Source organism: Podarcis erhardii (genome assembly GCF_964252035.2).
Source record: "Podarcis erhardii genome assembly, chromosome: 3".
In the NCBI taxonomy this organism is placed as follows: Eukaryota; Metazoa; Chordata; class Lepidosauria; order Squamata; family Lacertidae; genus Podarcis; species Podarcis erhardii.
Window position 1 is genome coordinate 14,416,143 of NC_138507.1, and position 12,763 is coordinate 14,428,905.

A 12,763-nucleotide genomic window follows, 5' to 3' on the forward strand; every position below is an offset into this window, starting at 1 on the left:
TCACAGCCAAGCTTCCTTAACCATGACTTGGTGTAATATTTGAACTGAACAAATGGATGGGACGGCCAAGTTTAAAGAAACTGTGACCCTAGGCACCAATTAGTCAACTTGTAGCATGCTGGGCATAGTAGATCCAGCAAAAGACTTGTCCCAAGATTCTTTTCCCACTTGAAGCCTCTGTGATTGTCCCATCCTTGGAACATTTGGAGGAAATTATTGGAATTATTTCCTGGTCCACTGCAAATAAATGAGCATTTGCTAAAGTCTTTCATGGCAGGCTAGTAGCTGAGCAAGAGGCTGTTGGAGGCTGTCAAGGTTATTCTCATGTGGATTAAGCAATTCCACATTCCAGGGGTTGAAGGCAGGTGATGTGTGAGGTTTCATCTAAGAGGTGAGCCATTAGGACAACTCTAATCTCTTTCTTCTTCTTTTTCTCAACGGTGGTGTCTCTTTTCTGTCTCTCCTCCACTTGCCGCAGCTATCAGGGATGAACTTTGACAGAGGTAGTGATAATGTGTCAGGTACTTACAGCCGAACGGGTTGGTGGGGAAAACTCTTTTCTTGTCAAGAGTTACTTTTCTTTTCCCTGTGTAGGATTAAAGAATATATGCCAGGCCACAATTCAAGTCAAGAAAGCTTCCCAGTGTCCCTTGAGAATCCTCTTGTGGTAGCCAAAGACAGAGCAAAGCTCACATGGCCTCTTAATATTCGGCAGATGAAAATAAGAACACGTGTGTTGCGTTAAGGGACTAAACAGCTCAGAGTGTGGTAGTAAGCAAGGCTGAGAAGCAAGCTGGTTTTTTCCCAGGGGGCCGGGCATTATGCCTTCCCCACAGAGTATTTTTGAACTGGTAATCTCAATGTAAAAGTCCTCAATAGATACAGCACTTAAATAATATGTATGCCACATCCATGTAGCACTTAAGTGCACAGAACAGCCAACATAGGGTCCTCAAGAGGTTGCTGGATTCCAGCTCCTATCAACTGGCATGGCTAGTGACCACAGGTGAAGGGAATTGTAGTTACGTCAGTTGTCCCAGCTTGAGGATTAACTGTGCACATTGTAAATGTGTGGGACATTCATGACTGAGTAGAATGTTGCATCAGATCATCTTTTAACTTAAAAGTAATGATCGGGGTAGGGACATGGGTGGCACTGTGGGTTAAACCATAGAGCCTAGGACTTGCTGATCAGAAGGTCAGCGGTTCAAATCCCCACGACGGGGTGAGCTCCCGTTGCTCGGTCCCTGCTCCTGCCAACCTAGCAGTTTGAAAGCACGTCAAAGTGCAAGTAGATAAATAAGTACCGCTCCAGTGGGAAGGTAAATGGCGTTTCCGTGTGCTGCTCTGGTTCGCCAGAAGTGGTTTAGTCATGCTGGCCACATGACCCAGAAGATGTATGCTGGCTCCCTCGGTCAATAAAGTGAGATGAGCACCGCAACCCCAGAGTCGGCCACGACTGGACCTAATGGTCAGGGGTCCCTTTACCTTTACCTAATGATCGGGGTGAATGAATGCCACAAAACAAATCTCAAATCATTTTTCACAACTGTTTGCAGATATTACACCACCATCTTTACCTGCTGATGGCTATTTTTTTTTCTTTGTTACTTTTCTCCTCAAGCTGACCCAAGGCATTTTGCAGCCTGATGTGGAGCCCAGTTTATGTCTGACCCCCCACCCCCCACCCCAGGCCAGCCTTTTTGAAAGTATTGTGATGCGATTCAGAAACCACTTCCAGTATCCACCTCTTCCTTCCACCTTCACAGTGCTGCCTCGAGAAATAAAGGCCTGTGGTTTAGCTTTATAGCATCAAAACTTAGCCAATTCTGATTTGCAATATAATGTCTCCCCATGACAGCATTGCTTCCAATCCTCACTCTTAACTGGCTTTTTGATATCACCAAAGAAGACAAATCAGATTGGCTATATGGCATGGTCATGAAGCCAAATCAGAGCGAGGACAGGAAGCACCGACCTTGCTTACATTTGGCTCATAAAGACACCCAATAATCAGTTGTATTTGATGTCTCAAAGCCAAATCAGAGGCATAACATCCCTTCCTGCCCTCTCTCTGGCACAGAGGAAGGTGAAATGAAGCAAAATAGCATTATGAAACTCAAGTCACCCTGGCCAGGACTGCAAATAAGTGATGAAGAAGAGATAAGATGAGCAACATAGGGTTTCATTTGAAGGTTGCCACAGAAGACTGAGAGAACACCTAAGTCACGAAGTGCAACAAGAACTTTATTGTCTCTCTTAAACAAGAACAGAACAGACAGGGGACATGCCTTTATCTATAAACATACAAATAAATCCAGTTCCACCTGATGTCTAAACTCTATAATCCACAAAAAAAGTTAAACGTTTGTTACAGAATACTTGACTCACCCCTAGTTCTCGCTCAATATGTCATCATGGCAAAAAAAAAAATCACTGATCACAGTTATCTCCTTTGAAGAAACATGTAGCAAAATCTGGCACAGTTTCTCAGGAATGTTTTTGGAACAGAAGCAGCAGCACATGGTGGCAATTATTAGATGATTAACAACCTTAAAGAATAGTATGCATCGATAAAGGAAGGGCATTTTTTTAATTAATAGAAGAGAGGTCTTGATGCAATGTTCCAAGTGGAGCAAAAGGACTTATGTTCACCACCCATCAGCCTACAGACTCCCCAGCCTTCTGAGAATAGTATTCCTTTCCATGTGCTCTGCACAAAGTATTTTCCGCATGTCAGAGAATCTGGAATGACTCCCAAACATGTGGGAAGATAATGTCTGATATGAACAGATTTTTTTTTTTTAAAAAAAAACAACAACATCTTGTTAACAAGCACTTGCCGGCTTTGTTGGAATCATCTTAAGGAGACTCCCTTTAGTTAATGTGATTTTTTTTAAAAAAAAGTATTTTATTTGGCCTTGGAATGCTCATATTATATGGTGGTGTTTTTTGTTACCACCCCCCCAATCCTCTCGAGACAAATTTCATTGTATTGTTGCTCCAGGAAATTCTGACTCATGGAATGCTCTTAAGAGGTAAGCTTCCTTTTTCAGAACATTTGAAAAACTGCCTGGTAGAATCTATAGATAACTGAAACTCTGTTGACGAAGGTGAGGATTCCCTAGGGTAATTAACAGGGGAAACAGTTAGATGTAGCTAATGACCGCTCCCCACATTGAATGGGGGGCGCCCTTTGCGTGGTCGTGCACAGCCCCCTGGACCCTTTTGTTGTTTAGTTGTTTAGTTCTGTCCGATTCTTCGTGACCCCATGGACCAGAGCACGCCAGGCATTTCTGTCTTCCACTGCCTCCCGCAGTTTGGTCAAACTCATGCTGGTAGCTTCGAGAACACTATCCAACCATCTCGTCCTCTGTCGCCCCCTTCTCCTTGTGCCCTCCATCTTTCCCAACATCAGGGTCTTTACCAGGGAGTCTTCTCTTCTCATGAGGTGGCCAAAGTATTGGAGCCTCAGCTTCAGGATCTGTCCTTCCAGTGAGCACTCAGGGCTGATTCCCTTTTGATCTTCTTGCAATCCACGGGACTCTCAAGAGTCTCCTCCAGCACCATAATTCAAAAGCATCAATTCTTCGGTGATCAGCCTTCTTTATGGTCCAGCTCTCACTTCCGCACATCACTACTGGGAAAACCATAGCTTTTACTATACGGACTTTTGTTGGCAAGGTGATGTCTCTACTTTTTAAGATGCTGTCTAGGTTTGTCATTGCTTTTCTCCCAAGAAGCAGGCATCTTTTAATTTTGTGGCTGCTGTCACCATCTGCAGTGATCATGCAGCCCAAGAAAGTAAAATCTCTCACTGCCTCCATTTCTTCCCCTTCTGTTTGCCAGGAGGTGATGGGACCAGTGGCCATGATCTTCGTTTTTTTGATGTTGAGCTTCAGACCATATTTTGCGCTCTCCTCTTTCACCCTCAATAAAAGGTTCTTTAATTCCTCCTCACTTTCTGCCATAAGGGTTGTGTCATCTGCATATCTGAGGTTGTTGTTGCGGCACCATTAGCACAGGCTTGGCTTCGCCTTCCCCAGGTGGGATACCTGGAGGTCTCCGCCTACCTCAGCCAGCTGCCCAATCCTGCCTGGGAAGGCGTTGCCAGGGTGATCAGGCCAGGTAGGGGGAGGGCCTACCTGCCCACACAATAGGGAGAGGATCTTACCTGGGAATCGTCACATATGAAGTGCCAACTCCATCAAAATGCTGGTGCTTCTTCTTAAAGCTGATGTAGAGGAAACGCTTGCCAAGCACTTAACCACAGATTAGTAATCAAAACAGGGGCATGGATTTGTGCCTGCTCAAATTTTCATGGTCTTTCTTAACTATGGTTTGATGTAACCGTATTTACTTGAGTCTAATGCGCCATCAAATCTAATGCACACCTCAATTTTCAGAACCTTGAAATAATAAAAAAGTATTTGCTGGTGAATGTAAATGTGCCACTGAATCTAATGCGCAACTTAATTTCTGTAATGTAATTTGGCCAAAAAATGTGAGCAGAAAGAAACATACTGGGCTTTAAAATGAATCTTGAGAGGTTCAGTTTAACTGCTTAATCTCTCTTCTGATGTATTTTATACTGTAATTGCTTTAAATTGTCACAGTTGCATCTGTGTTACGCTTTTGTTGCTTTTATGAGAGGCTCATTATGTACTGCTCTGTGATTATATATTAGTTTATGTACCCCCACCCTGGGAGAAGAAGGCAAGGTGAGAAATATTAGAATTTTTTTTAAAAAATGGTTTTATGGTTCATAGTCCTTGATTTTTATGTAGGTCACCTGGAGAACTTTGCTTATGGGGCAGCACAGAATACCACAAGGAAACAAACAAATAATAAATCACTGAGTCATCTGTTCTCTATTGCTCAAAAGAACTGGGATGAAAGGTAGATCCAATTTCCCTGCGAGTCAAAGTATGTCCGCGGAACAAGAATCAGATGTTACTGTTTTCACTTCGAAAACTTGTGCCTGCATTTGCAACATAACAACTGCACCCTTTTTATGTCAGGTTGTCAACTCTCTTTGTATGTTTCCCTTCGACCTGTATGAAAATGTCATCAGAGCTAAACTGAGCTGTTTTTCACGCCCGCTACCCCATAAACAAGAGAAAGCAGGACAGTCATTAAATTTTATGAATGGAATCCATCTTTTCAGTGCACCAGAAATAGCGTTCATAGTGGTGCGTTTTGAAGCTTTTAAAGGCTACAACACCACACGGACTAGACTAGAGCTTGTCCTTGGTTATCATTACAGCTTTCTTTTGAACTCCAAGGGGCTGATGTTCAGCAGAAAATACCTTGCTTATATAGGGAAATATGCACAGACATACCAACATGTCCTGGCGCAATCTTAGGTGCTTTTGGAGATGCTTGCTCAAACTCACCTTCTGTCCAATTATGTCTGATTCACTTTTGGTTGGGAAAGAATCCCTAGCCGGATGCTCAGACTCTTCTGTAAGACAGCCGAGAGTCTAAGAGTAGAGATGAGCATCCGTGGTCATGGACAGGATTTGGGGCTTGCCCAGGGTTGTTAACCTTGTTATCACAAGATGAAGGTATGGCAGTAATGAAGGTTTGGCAATGGATTGGATGTAGGTGAAGCCATACTTAGAGTGGATTCACTGAAATCCATGTGACTTAAGTTCCATTGACTTCAGTGGATCTAAGTCTGGAGCCCACCTTCTCTTCGGAGGAGTGGGATGCTTAGAAAATGCATAACATACCCTCGAACATTTCTCAGATGAAAACAGGGACATCTTATTCCGTTCTATTTTTCCTAGAAAAAGAGGTGCCGGAACTCACCATGAATGCCTCCCTTGTCCTCTTATAATGGCAACGGCACACAACTGAGAGGTGCCAGAACTGAGTTCCTGTGAGTTCTGGCTGGAAAAATGCCGTTTCTATTTTACATCAGTGTCACGCCTCCCCAGACCCTCGATATACACGCACTGCCAACAGCAGTGCACAATTCAAAGTGTTGGTGCTGACCTTTAAAGCCTTAAACGGCCTCGGCCCACTATACCTGAAGGAGCATCTCCACGCACATCATTTAGCCCGGACACTGAAGTCCAGCGCTGAGGGCCTTCTGGTGGTTCCCTCACTGAGAGAAGGGGGGTTGCAGGAAACTGGGCAGAGGAATACAGGAAAGGGATGTGGCTGACTGAGCTGACCCAATGGTTGTTACCAAGTGCAGTATGTAGCAATACCGTACCGGCAAATGTCTTGGTTATATGTGGGGACTTAGATGATATATGGTCAAACTTCCACCATCCTACCTTGCGCATCAGAGGAGGTGCCTCTACTGGATGTTTTCAAGGCCAGCAACGTAGTCTCTATGGTTGGTGGCCATGACTGCCAAAGGGCCTCCTGCCACTGCCATCATTGTAGTCTGATGTGTTGCTCCGTACCAGTCGGAGGAGCTGAGGAGCACAGTGGAAACAGCTGGTGCCTCACTCTTCTCCCCATGGGTCCCGCTGCACCACTGTGAGGGGCTGTGCTGCCCCCTCTTCCTCCTGCCCCACACTTCCCCATCCCCTTTCCCTGCTTGCAGAATTTGGGACTCTGCATGATATTGGGAGAAGTCATGCTGGCTTAAGGGTTTTCGTGACAGTCCCGGCATCTGGAGTGCTCAGGAGATAGCACATCTAACTAGTTTCTTGGAACAGCTTTCAATTTGTTCAGACAGTATACTTTAAGTTTACCTGCCATGCCAGTTAATCTAGTCCTGGGTGGACTACAACAGCGGGGAGATGCCTTTTTCAGACCAAGGGCCGCATTGCCTTCTGGATAACCTTCCACGGGCCACCTGCCTGTGGTGTGAAAGGCCCCAGACAAAAGAGGTTGGAGCAACAAATGTAGGTGCCAACTTTGTGCAGCAGGCTAGTTTTGTCACACACTCACACAGGCCTTTTTAGATCAACAGTATCGAAGCAATGATTCTTCAACACCATCTTCATTGGACTGGTCATGTTGTTCCGATGCCTGATTATCGTCTTCCAAAGAAAGTACTCTATTCCCAACTTAAGAATGGAAAGCGAAACACCAGTGGACAACAAAAGAGGTTTAAAGACTCTCTCAAAGCAAATCTAAAAAAAAAGTTGTATAAACACCGACAACTGGGAAACACTGACCTGCAAATGCTCCAGTTAGAGAATAGCCTTTACCAGAGGTGTCATTGACTTTGAAGAAACACGAACTCAGAGCGAAAAGGAAAAATAAGCTAAGAAGGCGGCACATTTGGCAAATCCTCATCATGATCAACTCCTGACTGGAAACCTTTGTCTCTACTGTGGAAGGATGTGTGGATCCAGAATTGGCCTCCACAGTCATTTACAGACACACTGCTAAGACTGTGTTCATGGAAGACAATCTTACTCGGCCACGAATAAGAAATCTCTATCCAGGCATACAAGCTAGTGGCATTATCAATATTCAAGGATGCATTCAAGGCAGGTATAAACACTCAAGGAAGGTGGTGTCATGAGATAGGCTGTAGGGGTCGAGGAAAGCACCCAGTGCCAGATAGAGAGGCCTGGTGGACAACATTTGATCCTGGTTCTAAGGTTTCCCATAATTGACCTAGAATACCAATGAAGCCACAGTGGTTGTGGTTGCTGCTGGATGCAGTTACTGGAAAATTGCATTTTCTCATATATATATATATATATATATATGCTTTCGTAGATTTTCACGGGTACAGGAATGCAGGTTTTGGTGTCCTCGGGTGTCTTCCCGTGTAAAAGTTGGGGTGTCTAGGCGACGTTTCGACGAGGTCTCACTCGTCATCTTCAGGCTGGTGCTTTCGGCTTCTTGTTACTGGAACAGAGCAGGATCTCAGTGTTTGAGTTCCTATAAATACTGTAGAGGGGGTGTGGTGTATAGCCTCCAATGTTCTGGGCAGAGAGGAAGTTCCCAGGCTAGTGTGCCTTTTCTTCTTTTGTTCCTTAATTACTTGAGAGATATCTTGAGTGATTTCTTGAGTGATATCCTGAGTACCACTTAGGTGGGTCATTAGGTGTGGATTAGTTGCTAAAGTCTTTGTGTCTTGACCTCTTGAACTTTGTGAAGAGTTCTCCTGAGAAGATGGCTGTACTGTACTTAGTTGTGCTCTGGCTTGGCTTCGTGTATAGGGGCGAGCTGTGGTTTTGTGGCTTGTGTCAGCCAGATCTGTGTAGGGATTGCAGGGGGGTGCAGCATCCGGAGGTGCCACCATGGATTGGCTACTGGATGGTGTCTGTAATTCATCTGTGGAGAGGGTCTGGGTTTGGGTCTGGTGTGGTTGATTGGTGTTGGCGTTCTGTGTGCCTCTGGATCTGGTGTCAGTTTTTGTGGGGAGGGCTAATTTCCAGATGTCTGGCAAGCGGGATGTGTCGTCACGCTTGTTCATGTTGTGAGGGTGTTTCTCTATCTCGATGGCTTCCATGATTATTCTCTTGTGGTGATGTTCCGTGTTAAAGAGCAATTTGGAATCTGCAAAATTAATTTCGTGTCCTGTTTCTTTCATGTGTTGGAAAAGAGAACACAGAACGCCAACACCAATCAACCACACCAGACCCAAACCCAGACCCTCTCCACAGATGAATTACAGACACCATCCAGTAGCCAATCCATGGTGGCACCTCCGGATGCTGCACCCCCCTGCAATCCCTACACAGATCTGGCTGACACAAGCCACAAAACCACAGCTCGCCCCTATACACGAAGCCAAGCCAGAGCACAACTAAGTACAGTACAGCCATCTTCTCAGGAGAACTCTTCACAAAGTTCAAGAGGTCAAGACACAAAGACTTTAGCAACTAATCCACACCTAATGACCCACCTAAGTGGTACTCAGGATATCACTCAAGAAATCACTCAAGATATCTCTCAAGTAATTAAGGAACAAAAGAAGAAAAGGCACACTAGCCTGGGAACTTCCTCTCTGCCCAGAACATTGGAGGCTATACACCACACCCCCTCTACAGTATTTATAGGAACTCAAACACTGAGATCCTGCTCTGTTCCAGTAACAAGAAGCCGAAAGCACCAGCCTGAAGATGACGAGTGAGACCTCGTCGAAACGTCGCCTAGACACCCCAACTTTTACACGGGAAGACACCCGAGGACACCAAAACCTGCATATATATATATATATATATATATATATATATATATATATATGAGAAAGCTAGGCTTTATTAATTATTTGAACAATGCAGCCTATCGTGAAGGCACCTGCTTAGAGCAAAGAAGTAGTTTTGTAGCTCTAAAATCTCCCCCCCCCCACACACACATTGTTGCCAAAAAGGTAAGGATTAACAATGTATGACGAGAACAATTTTATATTAAAAAAGTAAATACAAACAGCAATTTATTTGGCAGAAAGAGCCACTTCCCATTTCTGGAGCACGTTAAACTGAAGATTATTGACCTCTGCAGCTGCTCTGGGCGCCAATGTAATATTTTATATGGCCCCATCAAAACTTTTTTTTTTTAATAGGTAAAAATGTTGATTGCTCACAGCTAAATACCAGGAGCTTGTGAACATGCCAACTGGAAAGCATTAGCTTTCCTCAACGGTCCCAACTGCACAGCCAGCATATGGTTTTCTTCACCAGTCAACGGACCCTGTGGCAAAGGACAAGCAGTCAGCAGGGTTTCTGTCAGCATCTGTTGAAACAAGATGGCGGGGAACTAGGTTCTCCCTAGAGGTGTGGTCCTTCAGATTTCCAGAGCAGTGGTTTCAGCTCAGTTGCTTAGGAACACTAGAAGACAACAATAACAAAGAGTATTGTGGCATCTTCAAGACAAAGGTTGAGATCCAATGTTATGCCAGGATATGTTAGGCTCCACCCAATTTGCTCCAGAGAGACCCAACTAGACAGAGCAGATCTTGGTGTGTGTGCGTGTGCAGGGTGCTGCAGTGGGGAGCAGAGGAAAGGGAAGTCCTGTCTGTAGGAGTAGGAAGGTCTGTTACACAAAAAGGACATCCCAACTGTATTTCACACTAACACATGTAGAATGGCATATACTTTCATGGACTAGACCAGGGTTTCCCAAACTTGGTTCTCCAGCTGTTTTTTGACTACGATTCCCATCATCCCTGACCACTGGTCCTGCTAGCTGGAGATGATGGGAGTTGTAGTCCAGCAACAGCTGGAGACCCAAGTTTGGGAAACCCTGGAGTAGACTCTGATCCAGGAGTTGCCAATGGGCACATCTGCAGACAATGAACATGTTCTGGTACAATACATATGCTATGGAACTGTCTCCCAGCTGAGATTTGACAGGCATCCTCCTTTTGACTTTCAAGTGACCCTTGGACTTTTTTGTGCTGGCAGCCCTTTGTAGCTGTGCAATTTATTTATTTTTTCAGCAGATATTCAGGAATATTCTTTTTTAAAAAAATTACTTTGAATATTTTTATTAGGAATTTCAACATAACAATTTATCAAAAACATCATCCTCATTCCCTCCCCATTTTTCCCTCCCCCCTCCCCCAAAAAGAACACACCCCCCCGACTTCCCTCAGCTCCTTTCTCTGGTTTTTCAGCACATGTTATTCTCTGCATATTATAAAATTGTAAAGATCCTTAATTTATCTATCTATATATTACCAATAAGAAGTTTCAAAAGTAGCTGTGCAATTTTTGATTAGCCAGTCACCTAGATGATTATCAGTAGTTTAAAATTTAATTAAGCTATTTAAATGATATTTTATATTTTATGATACGACAGCATAGACAGGCTTCTATTAAAAAATAAATTGATGTATTGATGTCAGATGATTGACAGATGGGAAGCCCAATCCACCTGTCAAAGTTGGCTCATGGGATGGTGAGGGAGATAAGGATCGTATCTTCCCAGAGAATCCAGTTCCCCACCTCTGAGTTAGCAATTGCACTGGGAGAACAGTTTTTCTTGTTACACAGGAAAAGACGCAAGACACACCTTTGTTTCATTCAATTGGCTCTAATTCTTAATGCTAAAAGGCAACATTTTGTTTGAAGATCCAAGCATCCCCACACTATCATTTGCATTAAGCCATATTGCTGAGAGTTGAAGCTGCAAATGGAATCACATGGCCTTCGGGTTCTTTGCCAGAATTGCTGTGCTGTGATTTAAACTCTTTAGTTGAATTTAGGGTGAATTTAATTTTGGTTATTACTGTTGTCACTGGGAGTACTGCTGCATGCTTAATAGCTTTGCAATGCTGGTCTCATCTGCATCATGCCAAACAGTGTCCTGAGTAATGGATACCACTGGAAGATTAGTAACAACAACAAAGAAATTTGCATGCCTTGTGGTCAGAATGTTGGAATACTCCAAACCTTGAAATAATATTCATCTGAATATCAGCTGAAACCATACGCTTTAACTCTTGTAACTTGTAAAGGTTTAAGTTGTGTATTCTAAGGAAGGGTGGGAAAAAATGTACAGTTCATGTTTTAATGTGAACTTACTCAGTTCAAACGTCCCAAACCAGCATGCAAGCTGAAACATAGCTCTCCTTTGAAATTCACGCTGACCTGAATTTTACGGCATCATTCTTCACAAAGAAAGTGAACAAAAATGTGGAGGATAAACATGTATATTTGTGAAAATGCAGCACAAAACTGCATTCCATTAGGGGGAAATTGCTCGGGGGGAGAGTGTTTATTATTGGCAAAATTTAATTCTAATAGGACAAACAGGGCTTAAAAATATATATATTAATTTTTAAGAATAGGAAAAATGGGGCTTTGCATAGGATGTTGGGTGTTTTGGAGTGGTGGTGAAGGTTTCAGAGAAGGTCTGTGAGAGGAAAAGTTTGAAGCATGAAGGGTATGTCACAAATTGTCCTTCAGCTGTTTTGGCCTCAGAGTACTTTATGCATACCAGCTCCCATTAGAAAATTGTCTCCTTTCCTCATATTCCCATCTCTCTCTCTCTCTCTCTCTCTCTCTCTCTCTCTCTCTCTCTCTCTCTCACGTTGTGGAAGAGCCTGGGAAAATGTAATGACTTATGACCGGGTTCACCTCAAGAGCCTGCTGTGTTGAAGGAAGCATATTCAGCAATCGCGGCAGGGGACGCCTTTATAAATATCTGGAAGAAAGCAGAGTAGGTCCGCTTATTGATTAAATCTGCCGATACCAAGGACAGTGGGGGGTAAAGGGTGGGAAGGAGTGTGACTCAGAGAGATTAATCTTCAAATTAAATACATGACCTTGTGGTATTCGTTGCCCTTTCGAGAATAGGCCGTTGTGTATCCTTAGCAGTTTATTTGCCTACGAAAGCTGGGTTCAGAGGCAGCATCTGGTTTTCAGAGGTTTCCCATTGTTTTTATTCAGTTCTCCAGCTGGGATGGTTAAGGCACTTCAAAGTCAGGCTTGGATTAGAATTCAGAACTTTTTCAGCTAGCCAAGGTTTTGATGGTCACACTGCACAACTTCCTTGATGCCATTTCGCCAGATCTTCCTTATGGAATATTTTGGGTTTTGGCAACAGATTTTGACTTTAGAGCAGCTATACAGCAGAATGACCACACACATGTTGAAGCTATCGTGTCATGTCCATCTCATCTTGAAATTCTTGTACTTTCCTACTTGATTGTCTATCAGTGCAAACAGATTGTAGCATAAGCCAATGAACATCACCATGTACTTGGTGGAGTAAGATAGCCCAATGAATGCAGTCATTTTAGACTGTTCATGAAGCATGACCCAAGGATACAGTAGGGAACAATAATTACTCACCTGTCTTCCCTCTTGATCCTGTTCTCTGAAGGAGTGAA

The 12,763-nt window shown here is 43.7% G+C and overlaps 2 long non-coding RNA genes across 2 annotated transcripts; one reads left to right on the forward strand and one right to left on the reverse strand.

The window, feature by feature from the left end:
- Window positions 1–217: 217 nt before the first annotated feature.
- LOC309339431 lies at window positions 218–5,312 on the forward strand. The gene is made up of 3 exons (XR_014155342.1): window positions 218–521; window positions 2,981–3,038; window positions 4,788–5,312. It is a non-coding gene; the product is annotated as an uncharacterized lncRNA (long non-coding RNA).
- Window positions 5,313–9,328: 4,016 nt separating this feature from the next.
- Window positions 9,329–12,550, reverse strand: LOC309339413. The gene is made up of 2 exons (XR_014155319.1): window positions 11,869–12,550; window positions 9,329–9,755 (listed from the first exon to the last, which is right to left on the reverse strand). It is a non-coding gene; the product is annotated as an uncharacterized lncRNA (long non-coding RNA).
- Window positions 12,551–12,763: the final 213 nt, after the last annotated feature.